The following is a 20712-nucleotide window of genomic DNA, read 5'->3' on the forward strand; positions in this document are numbered from 1 at the left end:
TCCAAATTCTGCTGAGTTTGAGACCCTTGGCTTACTACATTTCTCCTCAACAGACTTTGACCACCACCTGCTGGACCTGTGATGGTTTGGTCCATAGCTCCCCAAAGTACCCTTCCTTAGCCTCATCTCCCTCTCTCTTTTTACTCCTCCTTTAGCTCAGATACATGGGCTCCATATGCGACTATACTGAGCATCCGGTCCTGAAACTAAGTATCTTTACGTGTCTTTAATATTTAACCAGTACTGCCAATCTGAGTATTCCGTCATACTGTCTATCTTTTGATATTTGGATAAAATATCTCAAACGGTTGTTTTTTTTTTTATAAAACCTATACATTTATTGTTGTAATGAAGCTTGTCATGTACATTATATCCTGTTTCTTCTTAGTATAAATGATAAAAAGTAAAAATAATAAAAATAAAGATGAAAATAAAAATAAAGATAAAAAGTAAAAATGATAAAAAGTACAAATAATAAAAATAAAGACAAAAAGTAAAAATGATAAAAAGTAAAAATAATAAAAATAAAGATAAAAATAAAGATTAAAAAATAAAAATGATAAAAAATGATTAGGCTTAGTAAAAACTATTGAACAAGAAAAAAGTTATGCCCACGTTTGCATTAACCAGTTGTAGACCGCCCCATGTATGTTTACTGCGGCAGGGTGGCCGCTCTGTGCTGGATAATGTACATGTATGTGGACCAGCATTTTTGGGTAGGGGGGCGTGAGCAAACGCCCACTGTTCAATCTGTGCTGTCTCTCAGCACAACACGAGTCAGTCAGCAGGTCCCGGCCAATGATTTATGGTCGTGACCTGCTGATCAGCTTAGCAAATGACAGTACAGAGCCCTGTGTTTACTAACAACACAGGGCTCTGTACACAGAGCAGAGATGTGGCTATTTTCTTCTCCCTGCAAAGGGAGAAAAAACAGGCACATCTCTTAGTAACGGCAGCGCATATTAAACACATTAAACATTGTTAGGCACATAGTTAACCCTTTGATTGCCCCTAGATGTTAACCCCTTCCCAGCCAGTGTCATTAGTAAAGTGGCAGTGTATAGTATTATCACTTATCACTGTATTAGTGTCACTGGAGATATCAGTGTCAGTTAGTCAGTTCCTACCCAGTGTCAGTTAGTGTCAGATTGCCCGCAACACTATCATAGTCCCAGTATAACCTAGTATAAAAATAAATAATCAAATAAATAAAAATTCCACCGTTGTTTGTAGACACCATCACTTTTGCACAAACCAATTAATATACACTTATTGGAATTTTTTTTTAACCAAAGACATGTAGAAGAATACATTTTTACCTAAAGAAATTGTATCTATTTTTTTTAATAACTTTTACATCCTATGGTGCCCTGTTCAAATATGCCCGGTGCACTGGTGGTGCAGATTCATTGTGGTTTTAAAAAGAGTCTTGTCCGATTTCTAAACAGCGCCTTCAAGTTCAAGTGCGGATTACAGGCTATTGACTTCTATGGGAAGGGGATCATTCCATATGTGTGAACAGGATCAAATCCTGAGCTGATCCTGTCCTGAACCTGAGGTAATCCTGACATGAACCGCTGAACAACTACTGTGTCAATCAGCTGTGAAACCTGAGCTTCAATCCGCACCACACATGTGTGAATCAGCTCTGAATGTCAGTTGATTCACACATGTGTGGTGCGGTTTGAAGCTCAGGTTTCACAGCTAATTGACACAGTAGTTGTTCACAGGTTCTCATAAGGTTCAGGACAGGATCTTATCCTGTTCACACATATGCGGTTTATGAACGGTTCCCATAGAAGTCAATGGCCTGAACTGGACAGCACTGCTCAGAAACCATACAGGACTCTTTTTTAAACTACTGCATCTGCACCGCCAGTGCACAAGACATATATGAATAGGCACCATAGGAAGCAATGGTATTTCACATGTCAAGCAGATTGGATGCGGTTCAAACCACATCCAATCCACATATATGTGAACGGGCATTTATATATTATAGAACTATTATATATACATGATTGGAACAATATATGTAGGCAGACAACTGCGAATTCCAGCTGTACTATAGGGATGATTTACATTGTAATGAGGACAATGTCACTGGCACATACAGTGTACAGAGGGGAGTGGGGGGTTGAGGAGCCCATTCATATCCCAGCTGTCTATTATTGTAGGTTTTCCCCCAACCCATACTATGACCTCTTCTCTGACAATGACGACACATTGGGGGTTATTTACTAAAACTGGAGCGTGCAAAATCTGGTGCAGTTCTGCATAGAAACCAATCAGCTTTCTGGTCTTATTGCCAAAGCTTAATTGAACAAGCTGAAGTTAGAAACTGATTGGCTACTATGCACAGCTGCACCAGATTCCGTGAGCACCAGTTTTAGTAAATCTCCCCCAATGAGCCCACAATAGTACAAAGTGCTCCATTCCATGGGCTAAATCGTAGCTGTGACCAGGGGTGGACTGACCATTTGGAAACTCGGACACAAGGGCCCGGGGTCAGTAGGGGGCCCCATGAGATACCCCTGGTACCTTTTTCATAGGCTTTTTTGAGTTTGGGCAAGGACACAGGGGCCCCATGATCCCCTATTGCCCGGGGGCCCCATGAGTTGTCAGTCCGCCCCTGGCTGTGACTACAAGTCATAGTTACATAGTTAGTCTGGCTGAAAAAAGACAAAAGTCTATCCAGTTCAACCATTAAATAGTTGATCCAGAGGAAGGCAATAAACCCAGCAAAGCATGATCCAATTTGCTCCTGCAGGGAAAAAATGTCCTTCCTGATCCCCCGAGAGGCAATCGGATATTCCCTGGATCAACTTTACCTATAAATGTTAGTATCCAGTTATATTCTGTGCATCCAAGAAAGAATCCAGGACTTTTTTAAAGCAATCTACCAAGCTGGCCAGAACCAACTCTTGAGGGAGTCTATCCCACATTCTCACAGCTCTCACTGTGAAGAAACCTTTCCGTGTTTGGAGATTACATTTCTTTTCCTCCAGACGTAGAGTGCCCCCTTGATCCATGGGTATCAGGCCAGGTACCATCATACAACGAGCAAAAAGGCTACTAGCTCCTGGCCCCCTGGGCAGACGTTCCACTAACAGATTTCAGGTGATGGATCTTGGATAGTGAGCTGCACTGATGCCGTATGTTGGTTTACAGCTTAGGTTGAATGTTTCGTCATCATCAATCCAATGTTCATGGCAAGTCACTTCTTGCACCTGATAAATCCACCCAATTAGGTGGATGCTGCTGGCAGCTTATGATATCGCTCAGGGTTCACAGGTCTGCATGCATGGTGTGGTCATGATGAAGGATTCCCCCTCTTCCTGCTGGGTTTTTTCTTTTTTCTATTTAAAGGCACGCAACAGATACAATAAATCGTAGACTTCCCATAGACTAAAATCGATTACAAATTGCTGGAGGCTCCATTCACACTTGTGCTACTTCAAAATTTTCGCGATTTTCATTGCGACTTTACAGGTTGACTTGCTGCGACTTTGTCGTGACTTTGATCTGACTTTGATGTGACTTTGGATGAGTTCGACTTTGGCTTTGACTAAGGATGCTTGTTTGTGCTTTACAAAGTCGCACACAAGTTGCAGACAAGTCACGTGTATATCATTCAGGTGCAGCTTTCATGTGACCTTAAAGGGTTTACATTGAAGTCGATGGCCTTCAAGTAGCATGAAAGTCGGACCAAAGTAGGGAAGGGACTACTTTCAAGTCACTGCAATTTGAAGTCGCACAGATATGAATGGTACTCATTGGGAAACATGGGGTGCAACTTGTCATGTGACTTTAGACCCCAAAGTCGCATGACAAATCACACAAGTGGGAATGGGCTCTAGTACATCTGGTGTGTTAATAAGACATTCAAGGTGACCTAGAAAAAGCACTGTAAGCATCCACCGAAAGGCAAAACAATGAATATACAAATGTCAACATCTAATATAAAGAGTGCAAAATGCTGGATTTTCTTAACCTCTTGCCGATCGTGTAACAAGTCTATGTGGCGGCAAGAAAAGTGGACTTTAACGGTGGCCTGAGGCTGAGATCACACTCTGTTCTCTCGGCACACTGCCTAAGCTGCCTCCGACAGCTCTCTGTCACAGCTTCTGATTAGGAGCCAATGGGATGGGCTCCCATTCATGTGATCACTGTGAGAGCCAATCACAGTGATCATATAATATAGAAGCAGTGCAAGCCCACTTAAAAGGGCAGTAAGAGATTAATGCAGACATCGCAAAATAAAAACGAATAGTCCATTAACAATGAAATAACAAATCCAGCAATACTCAACTTAAATTCAGGGACTTTTTCAGCAGTAATAGTTTTCTGCCACTAGATGTCCTCAGTCTGATGGTCAGCCTCATTCAACCCACTTGCTCTGATCCTAGGTCATCCTGGCCCCGCTGCAGCTTGGCACTGAACAGTGAACTGAGAAGCACCACCGTGGTGAGCTCATCTCTGTCATTCTGCTCTCTCCTCCTATCAGCATGCTTCTTGTCAGCACATGAACTGATTGTCTCCTTGTGCTCCTTCTTCCTCCCAGACTCCAACTCTGCTGTACAGGGATTGCAAGAAGCTGATCCCAAGTCCCATTCAGGTACTTACACTGTGTGTATTTAAAAAAAAAAATACTTAATGATGTATTAATGATTACTGTGCTGTATTAATTTGTCTTTTATGTCTGCCTGGAGTTCATCTATTTTATAGTATGGAGATGCATAACAACGACAAGAGCAAGTAATGCTCCCAGATAGATGGGAATTATGGCACACGTGGTATATCGATGACATACAGCATGATTCAGCCCATTGTGCTCCACCTATAACGCAAATATTACTTTTGGGTGGGGTGTTTTTTTAACCTATCACAACCTGAAAATGTTCTAGGTGACCTTCAACCTTCACGTAATCCCTGACACTAAACAGAAGCCCAAACCTAACCCATAACCCAGCCCTTAGTCTGCACATAACACCTTATGGTAACCCTAAATCTCATGCACTTTAATGGCAACCAAATGGAAAAGGCATTGGGAAGTCAATATCATCCTCTGCTCCTGCCAGTGCCTTGTCTATGCAGTTTTCAGTGGAACCCCCATATCACAATGATCAGTAGTTCTGCAGGTACGGGCAGCTGAAGTTATAGTCAAATCTGGACTTTTCCTGTAAAATTTGAGTTTGGTTCCAGCACTCTTTGCGTTCTTTAATTTGATGGGCAGCTTCACTGACCAATAGGAAGGCTTAGGTGGTCAACAGCAGGTCAGAGCCCAACAGTTGCAGTTAAAGCTGAGATCTGCTCATGCTGTCAGCTGCCCCTATCTATTGATTTGCTGGTTCTTTTGTCATCATGATCTCCTTGGAAAGTAACATCTGCCAGTGCTTTTCTCATCACATGCTCAGCTTGAAGTGCTCAGGTTTGTCCTGGAGAGATACAGTACATCCTGAATCCCGACCGACTGCTATCTGTTGCACTTCAGCCCGGGTTCACACTGATGTACATGGACCCTGTTGGCTGCAGCTTCTGGTCAGGGCCGACATGGAAATATCAATTATGTGAATGTACAGTGTACATGGACCCTGTTGGCTGCAGCTTCTGGTCAGGGCCGACATGGAAATATCAATTATGTGAATGTACAGTGTACATGGACCCTATTGGCTGCAGCCTCTGGTCAGGGCCGACATGGAAATATCAATTGTGTTAATGTACAGTGTACATGGACCCTTTTGGCTGTTGCCTCTGTTCAGGGCCAACATGAAAATATCAATTGTGCTAATGTACAGTGTACATGGACCCTATTGGCTGCAGCTTTTGGTCAGGACCGTCATGGAAATATCATTTGTGTTAATGTACAGTGTACATGGACCCTATTGGCTGCAGCTTTTGGTCAGGACCGTCATAGAAATATCATTTGTGTTAATGTACAGTGTACATGGACCCTATTGGCTGCAGCTTCTGGTCAGGGCCAACATGGAAATATCAATTGTGTTAATGTACAGTGTACATGGACCCTGTTGGCTGTCGCCTCTGGTCATGACCAACATGGAAATATAATTTGTGTTAATGTACAGTGTACATGGACCCTATTAGGGCCGACATAGAAATATCATTTGTGTTAATGTACAGTGTACATGGACCCTTTGGCTGCAGCTTCTGGTCAGGGCCGACATGGAAATATCATTTGTGTTAATGTACAGTGTACATGGACCCTTTGGCTGCAGCTTTTGGTCATGGCCGACATGGAAATATCATTTGTGTTAATGTACAGTGTACATGGACCCTTTGGCTGCAGCTTCTGGTCAGGGCCGACATGGAAATATCATTTGTGTTAATGTACAGTATACAAGGACCCTATTGGCTGCAGCTTTTGGTCATGGCCGACATGGAAATATCATTTGTGTTAATGTACAGTGTACATGGACCCTATTGGCTGTCACCTCTGGTCAGGGCCGACATGGAAATATGATTTGTGCTGATTACATGCTATTGATGTTTGCATCTCCCCATGAATGAGTCATGTATGCAGCGGCACATGCTCATAACCAACTTGGACTTCAGTCATTCCAGATCAGCCACGGTCATTCTGCACATGCACCACCTCTGCATGCAGGACTAATGTGGGGTAAAATGTGACCATTATTAATGTGTAATCAGCAGTGATGCTGCAGCTGTACAAATGTTAATATTTACAAGTCTGATCAGTGGCAGAGGTCGAGAGGGTTTATGTTCACTGAACACATGTAAAGCTAGCAGACAACTTTTTATGCTGGATTTTGCTGTCAGCAAGAGTCTGTATACAAACAATATGCCCGTGTGCATGAGAGCCCTTAGAAGAAACAGAGAAACGTTGCACCCGTCTGAGAATATGATGAGTCTGAGTAATGTCCCCTCCTCCGATTATATTGGTCACCATGAGTGGTCTGTATACCCAGCAGCCCATCTATGTGGAACACAAAATAATGGCCAGGATTGCCTCGCCTCTGCATACACTGCAGCTCACAACAGCCTCAGGCAACAATCCTCTACTGCCAGCAGGGGCCTTTTGTCCAGCTTTGGTAACAATGACATAGCTGACACTTTCCATACATTTCTGTAAGAGGACTGAGTTTCAGTTGTGGAGCGCCTCTGTCCATGGTACTGAATGTAAGGCAAGGCTCCATAACAGTCCATGGAAATCTAACAGACTAGGATTGAAGTGGTATAATAGCGTGTATACGTCCGTCTGCAGGGCTGGATTTCCCACTAGGCCAGGGGTAGGCAACCTGAGAGCCGCAGGACTATAAGTTCCATCATGCCTCTGCAAGTCATAGCTGTAACTGTCAGTTTTTTAACTTTGCAATGCCTCATGGGAAATGTAGTTCCACAACAGCTAGAGAGCCACAGGTTGCCTACCCCTGCACTAGGCAAATGCGGCTAGCCAGACCCAACACTTTCTTTCTTCTGTGAGTAAAACTCTGTTTTTAATAATAGAATACAAAAATATCTGCGCACAGGTCCATTTTATTTTTTATTTTCTTTAGTTTGTTGTATTGCATGGCTGCCAACTGTCCCTGTTTGCAGGGGACAGTCCCTGTTTTAAAGGGGGTCCGTCCCCATCAAGCAAACTTCCCCGGCGATGTAGTCCTTCTCCGTCTTGCTCTGCTGGGTAATTGTGTTAGGGATGGTAACGTGACTTATTATATGCTGGGTCATTTATATATATTTCTGGGACTAATTTGGTCCATATAGTTCATGTCACTCATTTAATTATCTATTTCACTTATCCCCAATTTAGGGGTCACTGTTCTGTGATTTCATGTGTATTCTATTCATCACTATTTTCACTTTTATCTGTAAGTTTTGGCTGATTATTTTCTTCAGCAATAGAGTTGTGTTGCATACAGCCTTGTGGCTTAATCTTCATTCACACAGTTTTAACTGTTTTGTTTTTTCACTTTCACCCGTTTTTCATTATGTTCACTGTGAATATGTACACCTTGGGATTATTTCTTATAGCAACGATTTAGTTGCATTATAGAAGTCTTGTGGCTTTATTTTTTATCGCTGTTCTTTGGGATTCTGATTAAGGATCATTTCACTGTTTCTGTGGGCACAATTTAGGAAAGAAGCAGTATATATATTTTTTTTTCACCCATAGTCACCTATTTATTTCCAGTGGTGTACCTAGGTTATGCCTTTTTTATGTTTGGGTATTATTCCCTGTTATCCATAGGTTTGGATGTTTCATGTGTATTCTATTCTATATTTTATTTCTGATTTTGTGCATATTATCATAGCATTTCCACTATTATTTATACTTTGTGTGGCATATTTATAATAGGAGTTTATTTCTCACTTAGAATTAGCGCAGTACCAATTAGCTTTGTATGTGTTAGGGATGGTGCCAGTCAGAATAGCAGGTGCTACTCCAATATGACCTTACTTAACGGTTTGGTCAAATATTTGAGGTGAGAGCACTACCGGTGGGGGAGAACACAAATGCAAGTTATTTTCACACAAAAAATCAATGAAGAGGCACAGGATATTTCATTCTACAGTGAACTTTGCATGTTTGAAGACGTTTATATATGGACCTCTTTTTTGACTGTTGGTTGATTCACTTATTTTATCTTCATATTTCTTTGATATAAACAGTAGCAATTTGTATGCATATATTATTTATTTTGAGCATCTATAAGTGAAGCGTGGCACATTTTGGTGAATAGTATTGGTTTGGCACACTAGTATGAGTATGTGTTAGGTGCAGGCAATTCACAATCAACACTCAGTAGTAATCACTCACATAGCAGCTCACAAGCTTCCATTTTCCAACTGCCACTCCAATATGGCCATGCGTGGTAAGCATCTCTTACCAGTATGCAGTGACCATGCGTGGCCCATTCACACCAGTATGCAGTGGCCATGCGTGGCCCATTCACACCAGTATGCAGTGGCCAAGCGTGGCCCATTCACACCAGTATGCAGTGGCCATGCGTGGCCCATTTACACCAGTATGCAGTGGCCATGCATGGCCCATTCACACCAGTTTGCAGTGGCCATGCGTGACCCATTCACACCAGTATGCAGTGGCCATGCGTGGCCCATTCACACCAGTATGCAGTGGCCATGCATGGCTCATTCACACCAGCGTGGCCCATTCACACCAGTATACAGTGGCCATGCGTGGCCCATTCACACCAGTATGCAGTGGCCATGCGTGGCCCATTCACACCAGCATAAAGTGGCCATGCGTGGCCCATTCACACCAGTATGCAGTGGCCATGCGTGGCCCATTCACACCAGTATGCAGTGGCCATGCATGGCCCATTCACACCAGCGTGGCCCATTCACACCAGTATACAGTGGCCATGCGTGGCCCATTCACACCAGTATGCAGTGGCCATGCGTGGCCCATTCACACCAGTATGAGGTGGCCATGTGTGGCCCATTCACAACAGTATGCAGTGGGATGAATTTGCGGATGTCTTCCACAGTATAGACAGTCCAAAATTCAGGTTATCCTTTGAGCATTGTACACACCATTACAGTAGAAAAGTACAGCAAGCTTTTTTTTGCATTGCAAATGCACGCATACACATGCAATAATAAAGGAAAGAAGAAGCAAATGAACGCAAAGCAAATTTGGGCAAAAAGGCCCCTAAAATGTTTAGAAAAAATACATATCAATGCATGTTAGTGTGCGTAAGATGCAAGGATGCAGTTTCTGGTGTGTACAGAATATATAGAAAACTTGCGCCAAAGGAATAGACAATAAATTAAATGCTGCTGTTCAGAAATTGACTAAACATCAAAATATACTCATAAAGTGATACAGTGCAAATAATACAAATAAAAATTATATTAAAGTCCAACAAGAGTCCCAAATTAAAGTACAATGTCCCAAAAATTTTTGAAAAAAAAAATGTTTTTGTGAAATTTTTTTTTACATTTTTTGAAAACAAATTTTGAAAAAAAAATATTTTTTTTGTGAAAATAATTTGTGGAAATTTTTTTTTTGTGTACAGGCCCACAGACTACATTTCCTACACACTCAGTAGCCGTATTGGCCCCGTACACACACATGCTAACCCAATATGGTGCGACAGCTGCAGCCCTTCTGTGCAAAAAAAGTTCCCATTGGATGGGAGACATTTCCAAGAAAGGGAGAGGAGCGGGGAAAAACCTAAAAAAAATATCAGGCGCCATTGTAATTGAGCCTCCTGGTGGTGACCAATTTATAATGCTCTCCCACATATAGTCTTTCCTAATGCAGCGAACCAATGATGCTCTCATACCTATGTTGGTGTCTTTTAGAAATCTGTTTAGTTCATCTTTATACCTTCAATGTCTGCCTCTTGTTCCAAAAGTCTCTGACCAGGCGCGATTCTGCAAATGAGGCCACACATGGGGGTGTGGTTTTGTGGGTGGGGTTTAAAAGTGGGTGTGGTCAGTATGAAGTCTCCAGATTTTATTTAAAAGATCTGGTCACCGTACTTTATTTCTCTTTTTTATTTCAGCGTTTATATAATAAGGGAATCTCTGACGTCTCAGCGGTGAAAGCCATCATGGCGAAGTCTCATGTCCTGTTCTGACCATTTCTTATGAGATGTAGAAGTGGGGGGGGGGGGGGGATTAACAAAGGGAAATGGATCATTATGGTAAACTCTAAATTGAAAAAAATGTTAAAAATGTAAACTTTGCGCTCCAAATAAAAAATGTTGTTACACAAGTTCTATATGTTATTGCGCCAGGTGCGCCAAAGTACTTTAAAAGTGATATGTGGTAGTTTCTAATTTTGGTCCCTTTCACACGGACCAGGGGCGGACTGACAACTCATGGGGCCCCCAGGCAATAGGGGATCATGGGGCCCCTGTGTCCTTGCCCAAACTCAAAAAAGCCTATGAAAAAGGTACCAGGGGCATCTCATGGGGCCCCCTACTGACCCCGGGCCCTCGGGCAGTGCCCGAGTTTCCAAATAGTCATTCCACCCCTGACACGGATGTTCCGATCGGGTCCACCTGCCTGGTTTTCAGGCAAACACGATCAGAACCTCTATTCTCCTCTATGGAGCGGCGGGCGACCCCTCGACATCCAGTCTGATCCAATGCGCCAGAAAGAGACAGACGGGGATCCATTTCCCTTCTCTCCATCGGATGGGATGGCAGTAGGAGGTCCATTTCCATTCGACCGCCCATAGAGGACAGCAGGCTGTTTTTATGTCCGCTCTGCAGCAGCGGAGCAGACACGGACTTGTCATCCGCTTGCTAAGTGGGGATCAGCATGAAAATCCCCTGCTGAGCAAGACGGGTCCGCCCGGGTGAAAGGAGTCTTTCACTGATGTCATGCACCATAATGGCCAAGCACTTGCGCCAAGGAGGGACAGACAGTGGTAGAGCTGCCCATTTGCCTTGGCAAAATGCCTTCAGGTCATGCAAAGTCTTTGGTTGTCTTGCATCAACCTCACGATTGAGATCTCCCCAGATTGGTTCGTTGATATTAAGTTCAGGAGACCGTGATGGCCACTCCAGAACCTTCACCTTTTTCTGTAACCACTGGAGGGTCAATATGGTCTTGTGTTTAGGGCCATTGTTGTGCTGGAAAGTCCAGGAGTGACCCATGCCCAGCTTTCATGCAGAAGAATGCAAATTGTCTGCCAGTATTTTCTGATAACATGCTGCATTCATCTTACCATCAATTTTCACAAGATTCCCGATGCCTTTAGAGCTCCTCCCCCAACAACATCAGTGAGTCACCACCATGCTTCACAGTGGGAATGGTATTCTTTTTGCTATCGACCTTGTTGACCCCTCTCCATCAGCACTTATGGTTGTGCCCACACATCTCTATTGTGATCTTGTCACTCCAGAATACAGTGTGCCAGAAACTATGAGGCATGTCAAGGTATAGTCGGGCAATTTGTAACCGGGCTTTTTTTGTGGAATTGGTGCAGTAAAGGCTTCTTTCTGGCAACTCAACCATGCAGCTCAGTTTTGTTCAAGTATCGTAATATTGTGCTCCTTGAAACAACCACACCATCTTTTTCCAGAGCAGCCTGTATTTCTCCTGAGGTTACCTATAGCTTTTTCTTTGCATCCCAAACAATTCTTCATGCAGTTGTGGCTGCAATCTTCCTTGATCTACCTGACCAGGGGCGGACTGACCATTTGGAAACTTGGGTACTGCCTGAGGGCCCGGAGTCAGTAGGCGGCCCCATGAGATGCCCCTGGTACCTTTTTCATAGGCTTTTTTGAGTTTGGGCCAGGACACAGGGGCCCCATAATCCCTTATTGCCCGGGGGCCCCATGAGTTGTCAGTCCTCCCCTGTACCTGACCTACACTTAGTATCAAGAGATCCCCAAATATTACTCTTCATAATAAGTGATTGAACAGTACTGACTGGCACATTCAAGGCTTTGGATATCTTTTTATATCCTTTTCCATCTTTATAAAGTTCCATTACCTTGTTACGCAGGTCTTTGTCAGTTCTTTTCTGCTCACTGTGGCTCAGTATCTAGCCTGCTCAGAGCGCCCATGTGAGAGCTAACAAACTCATTGACTATTTATACAAAGACATTAATTGCAATTTAAAAAGCCACAGATGTGGGAAGTTACTGTTTAATTGGCATTGTAACCCATGTGTGTCACCTTGTGTGTCTGTACCAAGGCCAAACATTCCAGGGGAGGGAAACATTTGATCAGTCATTTGGGTGATCATTATCATTTAAAAAGGAGCCAAACAACTACAGTATGTGATAATAAATGGCTTCATATGATCACTATCCACTTCCAGTTCGGACACTTTTATCCCCTTCCTGTCCAGGGCCAATTTTCAGCTTTCAGCGCCGTCACACTATGAATGACAATTGTGCGGTCATGCAACACTGTACCCATATGAAATTTTTAGCATTTTTTTGAGACAGATAAAACTTTATTTTGGTGGTATTTATTCACCACTGGGATTTTTATTTTTTTTGCTATATAAATGAAGAAGACCAAAAAATTTTGAAAAAACGTGTTTTTCATATAACAATTTTGCAAATAAATATGCTTTCTTCATAAATCTTGGCCAAAATTTATTCCGTTATCTTTTTAGTAAAAAAAAAATAACCCAAATTAGTTTATAACCAAAAAATATAATTTTTCGGAATTTCTTTTTATTTCTTTTTATTTTATTTTTTTATATTATTATTTATATATATATATTTTTTTTTTTTTTACATACTGTCACCCTAGCAGTACAGTTTCACCATAGTGACACTGTACTACTTGTGGGGGGTGATGAAGATTTTTTTTTTTTTTTTGCACTAATTGCTTTTACACCCATAAAGGCTGTAAAGGCAATCATTTCTCCTTCTCTGGCTGCATTCTTGCAGCCATTGAGAAATACTGTGTGAACTGTGATTGGTCACAGCTTGTCACATGGTACAAGGCTGTTGTGAATAGCCCTGTACCATGTTACCTCTGTGATCATTCATAGATTTCACATGTAGTCAGCAATGATGTCAGAAGTGACATCTTGCTTACACCTATTCATGTGATCACTGATTGGCCAATCACTGATCACGTGATCGGGACCTCACACAGAGGTCCCATACAGCGATCGGTGTTCTGCTGTGTCCTCTGGACACAGCGGGCACCGGATTGCGGTGCCGCGCGCTCCCAGGAAGCGCGCACAATCCAAAATGGCGGGTGACGTTTATGAACGGCAACCCGCCCCTGCGCTGCCACCACCTGGCCGTTTATATACAGTGGCCGGAGGGGAAGTGGTTAAATAAAAGACAGTTTTTTGGCATGATAAGTCATATTTCCAATATCAATTCCAAAATTTCACCGTTTCTGCCAGGGTGTGCAAAGTTTTGAGAACAACTGTAATGCAGGCCATAGACGGGTCGTTTATCGGCCGAATTTTCGTCCGCACGAAATATCGGCCGATAATCACGCCGTTAGTGGGGCCAGCCTGTCGGCCGCTTTTCGCGGATCTCCTCATTTATTTTTATCGGTCATGCTGGAAAATCCATGAAAAACGGCCACATGGGTGGCAGCATCAGCAACGGGGCCGGCCGATTTTTCGTTTATTGGCCGAAAATTCAGACGATAAACGGCCCGTCTATGGCCTGCCTAAGTGTTTAGGAATGGGGGGGGAGAAGAAGTAGTGGGGAGTTTTTATTTTTACTTTACTGCAGATAATGCACTTAAATAAAAAACCTTTTGAGCTTAGGACCACCTTAATGAATTGTTGTATGACACGTTTATTTATTTGGTACAGAAAATGCTGCGAAAAATGTGCAGATCCTGTAGAATATGGCTTATTTTTCTACATCCAATCTTTGTTAATTCCCCCAAGAGGGTTTTTACTCCAACTGCACTGCTTTTCAAAAAATTATCAATAATTACAAGATCTATTGGGATACTAGCAGGGGCAGACTGACAACTCATGGGGCCCCCGGGCAATAGGGGATCATGGGGCTCCTGTGTCCTTGCCCAAACTCAAAAAAGTCTATGAAAAAGGTACCAGGGGCATCTCATGGGGCCCCCTACTGACCCCGGGTCCTCGGGCAGTGCCCGAGTTTCCAGATGGTCGGTCTGCCCCTGGATACTATTGGAATGGTCTCCAGTTGTGTCATTAGGACTGTGGCAGGAGGCACAGAAACAGATTGAAGGTGTGTAGTCTACTTCTAGGGTCCATTGCGCATGGGGCTGTCTAGCTGCAGTATTCTAGTGCGCCCAAGAGGTACAGGTGCAGCATGCAGTCCATGGCAGTGGGACAGGGCTAAACTCTGCATCGAGTGGTACCCGCGTCTAGGGCCCTATGTGTTCAGGGATGTATGCCAAGGCATTGGTCACTTGATCTTAGTTGACGAGGTTTAAAAAACTAACAGTCAAGTGCAATCACCAGCTTTACAGGATCTTTATTCCCCATTAGTAGAGAACTACCATTGCTGGGGTATTTGGTCATGTGACCACTCTCCATTGGAGCTAGGAGCTGAATTTTCTGTACGACAGGTAAATATCAAAACCAGCTGCTATGAAATAATGTCCTATGACACACAGCAACCACATCTCATCGGACTGATCTGTGCTGGCAGTGAAATCAAAGGTCATATCTGACTGGGGGATATTGGCCACCAATTTCGTCTTCTGTTCTCCTATGAATAGTTACCATCCATTCTATGGGTGCAATAAGGTGAGCATGCAGAACCATCCAACACCAGAGTGCCCCCATATTCTCATCTACTTAGCTATCAGCAGGAAGAGAGATGGATAGATAGATAGATAGATAGATAGATAGATAGATAGATAGATAGATAGATGCTATCAGTGATGATCAGTGCCTGCACAGTGCCCTCTGTAATGCCAATGCACAGCTGCTGAGGTACCCTGCGAGAAAAAAGTGTCGACTGACACCATAGAAAAAAGGCAAATTGATTTGTCATTGTGTTGTTGCTATGGTGGACAACACTACCCAGTGCATCCAAAGCAAATGAATTTAATAGACCTAAAACATTTTGCCTATCCTTTTTGCCACCCCCATCTACCCTCCTCCACTATATGCTTACCTAGTTCTGGTATACTGTCCAGCTGCCATGCATACCTCCAAGTGTCCTTTTCTCTTCTTCATACTGCAGTTGAACCCATGGACTTCTAAGGGAATTTCTCCCATCTTTCATCAGTAGAGGGCTGGTCCATTGGAGGAGAACATCATGGCCAGTGGTGGTTGGACTAGGTAGCAGCACTAGGTAAGAAGCTCCTGTGAAAGCCCATGACAGCAAAAACCATCAAGTGGGAGTAAGGTCAGTATATTTCTGTTCTCCATTGGTGGCAAGCTACAAGGGAGGATAGAGTCCAAGTTACAAATGAAGGTCTCAGCAACTTTGTATTTCCATCACGTGCAAGATACTGGTGACAGTGACTGGATTGGGTATCAGAACTAGATAAGTAACTCTTGAGAATGCCTATGTGACTGAAATGCACCAGGAGGGGATGGCATCAGTCCATTCTTGGTCTTTATCGTTGGTAAGCAAGAAGGGAGGATAGAGTCAAAGTAACAACAGAGGGTCTTTGCAACTTGGAATTTCTGTCACATGCAAGATACTGGTGCATGGACAGTAGTGGTTGAATGAGTACCAAAACTAGGTAGGTAGGTAGCTCTTGAGAAAGCCTATGACAGCAAAACGCATCAAGTAGGGGTAATGTCAGTACATTGTCGGTCTCCATTGGTGGTAAACCAGTAGAAAGGATAGAGTCTAAGTAACAAGAGAAGGTCTGAGCAACTTGATATTTCCATCACATCCAGGATACTAGTGCATAGTGGACTGGATACCAGAACAAGGCAAGTAGCTCCTAAAAATACCTATGATTGCAAAACATGCCAAGAGGGGATGAGGTCAGTACATTCTTGGTCTCCACTGTTGGTAAGTCAGAAGGGAGGATAGAGTCTAAATAACAGCAGGAAGTCTTTGCAATTTGGTATTTCCATCACGTGCAAGATATTGGTGCATGGCGTATGGTGGCTAGACTGGGTACCAGAACTAGGTAAGTAGCTCTTGAGAAAGCATGTAACAGCAAAACGCATCAAGTATAAGCCTGTACATTTTTGGTCTCCATCGGTGGTAAGCCAGAAGGGTGGATAGAGTCTAAGTAACAACAGAAGGTCTTTGAGATGGATGGACTGGGTACCAGAAGTAAGTAGCTCTTGAGAAAGGCTATGATGGTGAAACATGTCAAGTGGGGGTGATGTCAGTGCATTCTTCATCAACAGTTACACTGACCGGCCACTTTATTAGGTACACCTTGCTAGTGCCAAGAAAAAATCCCCCCCACCATTACACCACCACCAGCCATTGATACAAGGCAGGATGGATCCATGCTTTCCTGTTGTTTACGCCAAATTCTGACCCCACCATCTGAATGTCGCAGCAACCAGTCTGCCCATTCTCCTCTGACATCAACAGGGCATTTTTTTGTCCACACAACTACCGCTCTTTGTATATTTTCTATTTTTCAGACCGTTCTCTGTAAACCCTAGAGATGGTTGTACGTGAAATACTCAGACCAGCCTGGCACCAACCACCATGCCACATTCAAAGTCACTTAAATCCCCTTTCTTCCCCATTCTGTTGCTCGGTTTAAACTTCAGCAAGTCGTCTTCACCATGTCTAGATGCCTAAATGCATTGAGCTGCTGCCATGTGATTGGCTGATTAGCAATTTGTGTTACCAAGCAATTGAACAGGTGTACCTAATAAAGTGGCCAGTGAGTGCATGAGTCAGAAGGGTGGATAGAGTCTAAAGCCGGCCACACACGGGTCAAATTCCGAAAGAATGTTCTTTAGAGAATCTTTACTAACAATTTTCGTTTGAAGTTCGCACCATTAGTGGGCCACAGAAATGGCTGATTTTCATCTGACCATCGCATTTGAGTGATAGGTCTTGTTGGAAATCTTTTGAAACCCGACTGAATTTCTAATCAATGATGGGAGAATTGTGCAAGAAATAGAGTTGAAAAAGAAATGAACATGAGAGGTGACCTGGAAAGAAAAGAAAATTCTTGGCCACAAAAAATCTTTTCCGTAGCAACATGAGGTGAAATTGAAGGCTTGGTTGGTCGAATTTCGAAATCAATGGTGTTACCATCAGATTACAAAACGTACTAAATTTCAGATTTTCTAAAGAAAATTTGTTCGGAATTTGACCCATGTGTGGCCTGCATTAGTAACAGCAGAAGATCTCGGCAACTTAGTATTTCCATCCCGCATATGGTGCAACTGGTGCTGTTTATAGAACTTTCCTTGCATATACGGTATGATTGGTTGGATTTACATTTTCAGGTACTTTTTTATAGCGCCATCAATTTACACCATGCTTTACATATATATTGTACATTCACATCAGTCCCTAACCCTCAAGGGGCATACAATATAAGGTCCCTAACACACATTCATACATACACATAATGACAATTTAGACAGGAACCAATTAACCCATCTGCATGTCTTTGGAGTGTGGGAGGAAACGGGAGTACCCGAAGGAAGCCCACGCAGGCACAGGGAGAACATGCAAACTCCAGGCAGGTGGTGCCGTGGTTGGGATACGAACCAATTACTCTAGTACTGCCAGACGGAAGTGCTAACCATTTAGCCATTGTGCTGCCCATTTATTAAATAAATCTGGAGTTACACTATGTGAATGTCTGATGAGGTTATGTATGGGGTACAGGAGAGAGATTTGACCATCAGAAGAGCAGGAAAGGAGATGGGGCGATCAATTCAGGATATACGCAGATAGCATCAGATCTCCTATCATGTTACAGGTCACACTGTGTGGGTAGCGTGTCTATTCTCACGGTAGAACATGTGTGTGTCACAAAGACATATTTAAAGTGAAACTTCACCACCCCAGGAAGTCATTGTGCAAAACTCCCTCCTTTTTTGCTTTTTTGATTAGTGACATACTTATTTTGTCTTCCCTGGCTCCCCTCATCAATATGCTAATCAGGGTGGATAAAAATCAATGATTTTTTTTTAAAAATCAAAAAAATCGGATTTTTTTTATTTAAATCGGATTTTTTTAAATAAAATGCTTTTTGAGGAAAATATATTACCACCCAAAGGCTATTCCATCATGAAATAAAGATTAGTTTTTTAATTATGTAGAATAAGGCTGTATAGGTTTAATTGTTTTGGTAAATAAATTCCATGAATCCATTCACAATGTCATGCTCTTCCAGAGGTTTCTGTAAGATTATTGGGCAGTTTCTCTGCCTACAAGATATTATCACAGATGTTGGTTTACTTTTGCAGTTCTCAAAACTGAATTTGACTTAGCGGAGATCACATGACTCTTCTTCACAGCAAAAATGTTATAACATGAACAGAGTTAAGAAAAAGACCTTCATCTTAACTTCTACAAACCTATGAATACAGAATCAACCCCTTCACTGCTAAGGTTCAAGAAGTTCAGTGAATAGAATAGAAACAATATTTTTCTGATTGTTTGGAGTGGAATAGATCTGCACAAGAAGAAAGTGACACTAAGTGTGAGGAGGAAGGGGCTGACAGTCTAAGTTTCTTAAAATATATATATTTTGTTTAGCCAAATTAGTTACCAAACATGGATGTTTAAGCCAATCACATATGCTGGAATGTTATTGTTTCAGATGAATAAATCTATTTAAATTGTTATTATTAAGGTAATGATTATTTTTCTCCTTCCTAAATACAACAGAAAAGTTGTCCAAATATGAATGATTAACCTATTAAACTGGGGATAAAAAAACTAATATGAAAAGTTGTTATTCTAAAAATCTTCATCTACTTGCATATTAAAGTTATATCAGCAAGAATTAGTCTTTATGTAGAAAACTAGGATTTACATCAAGCCTTACTGACTAGTGATTTAAATCAGATCCACCCTGATGCTAATTACATTTTTAAATAAAACCTTTCTGTTTTTATAACATACCTTAATTTAGACCAGTTGATGTCATCACTGGGTCGCTGTGCTTCTCTATGCAATGCAGGCAGGTCATGGCTCATTGGAGAGCATACCTTTTCTTTAGGATCCACCATTTGCTTTGCCCACTGAGCAGGCAATGATTGTGTAACACCCACGTATGCATGCTGGAGTAAAGCTGGCTATACACTAGTAGAATTTTGTTTTATTTTAAAAAGGTTTGTTTGATTTTCTGATCGTTCGTGGGGTTGAAACATCTGCAATGAGGCAAAAATTCCAAGGAGTAGGATGGAGAATGTTTGCTTGAAAGAACAAATTTCTAACAGCGAAGGTTGCACTCATTCAGGAAAGGCCATTCACTCCAAATATCAAGCCCAATACTACTGTTGAGATTCAATTTTGAACATCGTCCATTCGTGTGTTTGGTGAACTCACAAACAGTAAGGGTGTTTGACGGGCCGTTCACCCACCATGCCCCACAATGCACTGTGCTCTGGCAGTGCATTGTGATTGGCCCAAGCAATGCACCTGATGACAGTGCTTTGGCCAATCACAGCACACGATGAAGTCACAAGGGGGTGGGGTCACCCGATTGATGTCACCGGCTGACCCCGCCTGACCCCGCCCCTTAGACATTTAAGAACTGTCATCCCGGCACAGCTGTCAGATGGTGGTAGCCAGTGTCCAGGACAGAGCCTATCTTTTTTTCTTTTTTCGGGGCGGCGGTGGCAGCTGGCATCATGATTGACGTTTGATCTACTTCGGGGGACATTTTTTAAATTTTGTTTTTAATAAACGACTTGTCACAGACTGTCTACTGTCATTTTTTTAACACTTTTTATTTGTGAATGAGTAGGGGTACCATGTACCCCATACTCATTCTCATGGGGGGGACAGGTTCTGGGGGCCCCCTTGTTAAAGGGGTTTCCAGATTCTGATAATCCCTCCATCCGCAGATATCCACAACAACTGGTGGCTGGCATCGTGATTGATGTTGTCTACTTCAGGGGGCATTTTTTAAATTTTGTTTTTAATAAAGGACTTGTCACAGACTGTCTACTGTCATTTTTTTTTTACACTTTTATTTGTGAATGAGTAGGGGTACCATGTACCCCATACTCATTCACATGGGGGGCGGGATCTGGGGGCCCCCTTGTTATAGGGGTTTCCAGATTCTGATAAGCCCTCCATCCGCAGACCTCCACAACCACCAGCGTCTGGCATCGTGATTGATGTTGGATCTACTTTGGGGGACATTTTCTAAATT

General features: G+C 42.6%; 1 protein-coding gene across 1 annotated transcript in view; it reads right to left on the bottom strand.

Annotated features, from left to right (window-relative positions):
• ZNF653 (zinc finger protein 653) overlaps positions 1–20712 on the bottom strand; it is a 119285-nt gene that overhangs the window by 2532 nt on the left and 96041 nt on the right. The gene's annotated exons all lie outside the window — the stretch shown is intronic.

Source organism: Staurois parvus, unplaced genomic scaffold (assembly GCF_062004578.1).
Source record: "Staurois parvus isolate SC_StPar_1 unplaced genomic scaffold, SC_StPar_1.0 ptg000456l, whole genome shotgun sequence".
Taxonomy (NCBI): Eukaryota; Metazoa; Chordata; class Amphibia; order Anura; family Ranidae; genus Staurois; species Staurois parvus.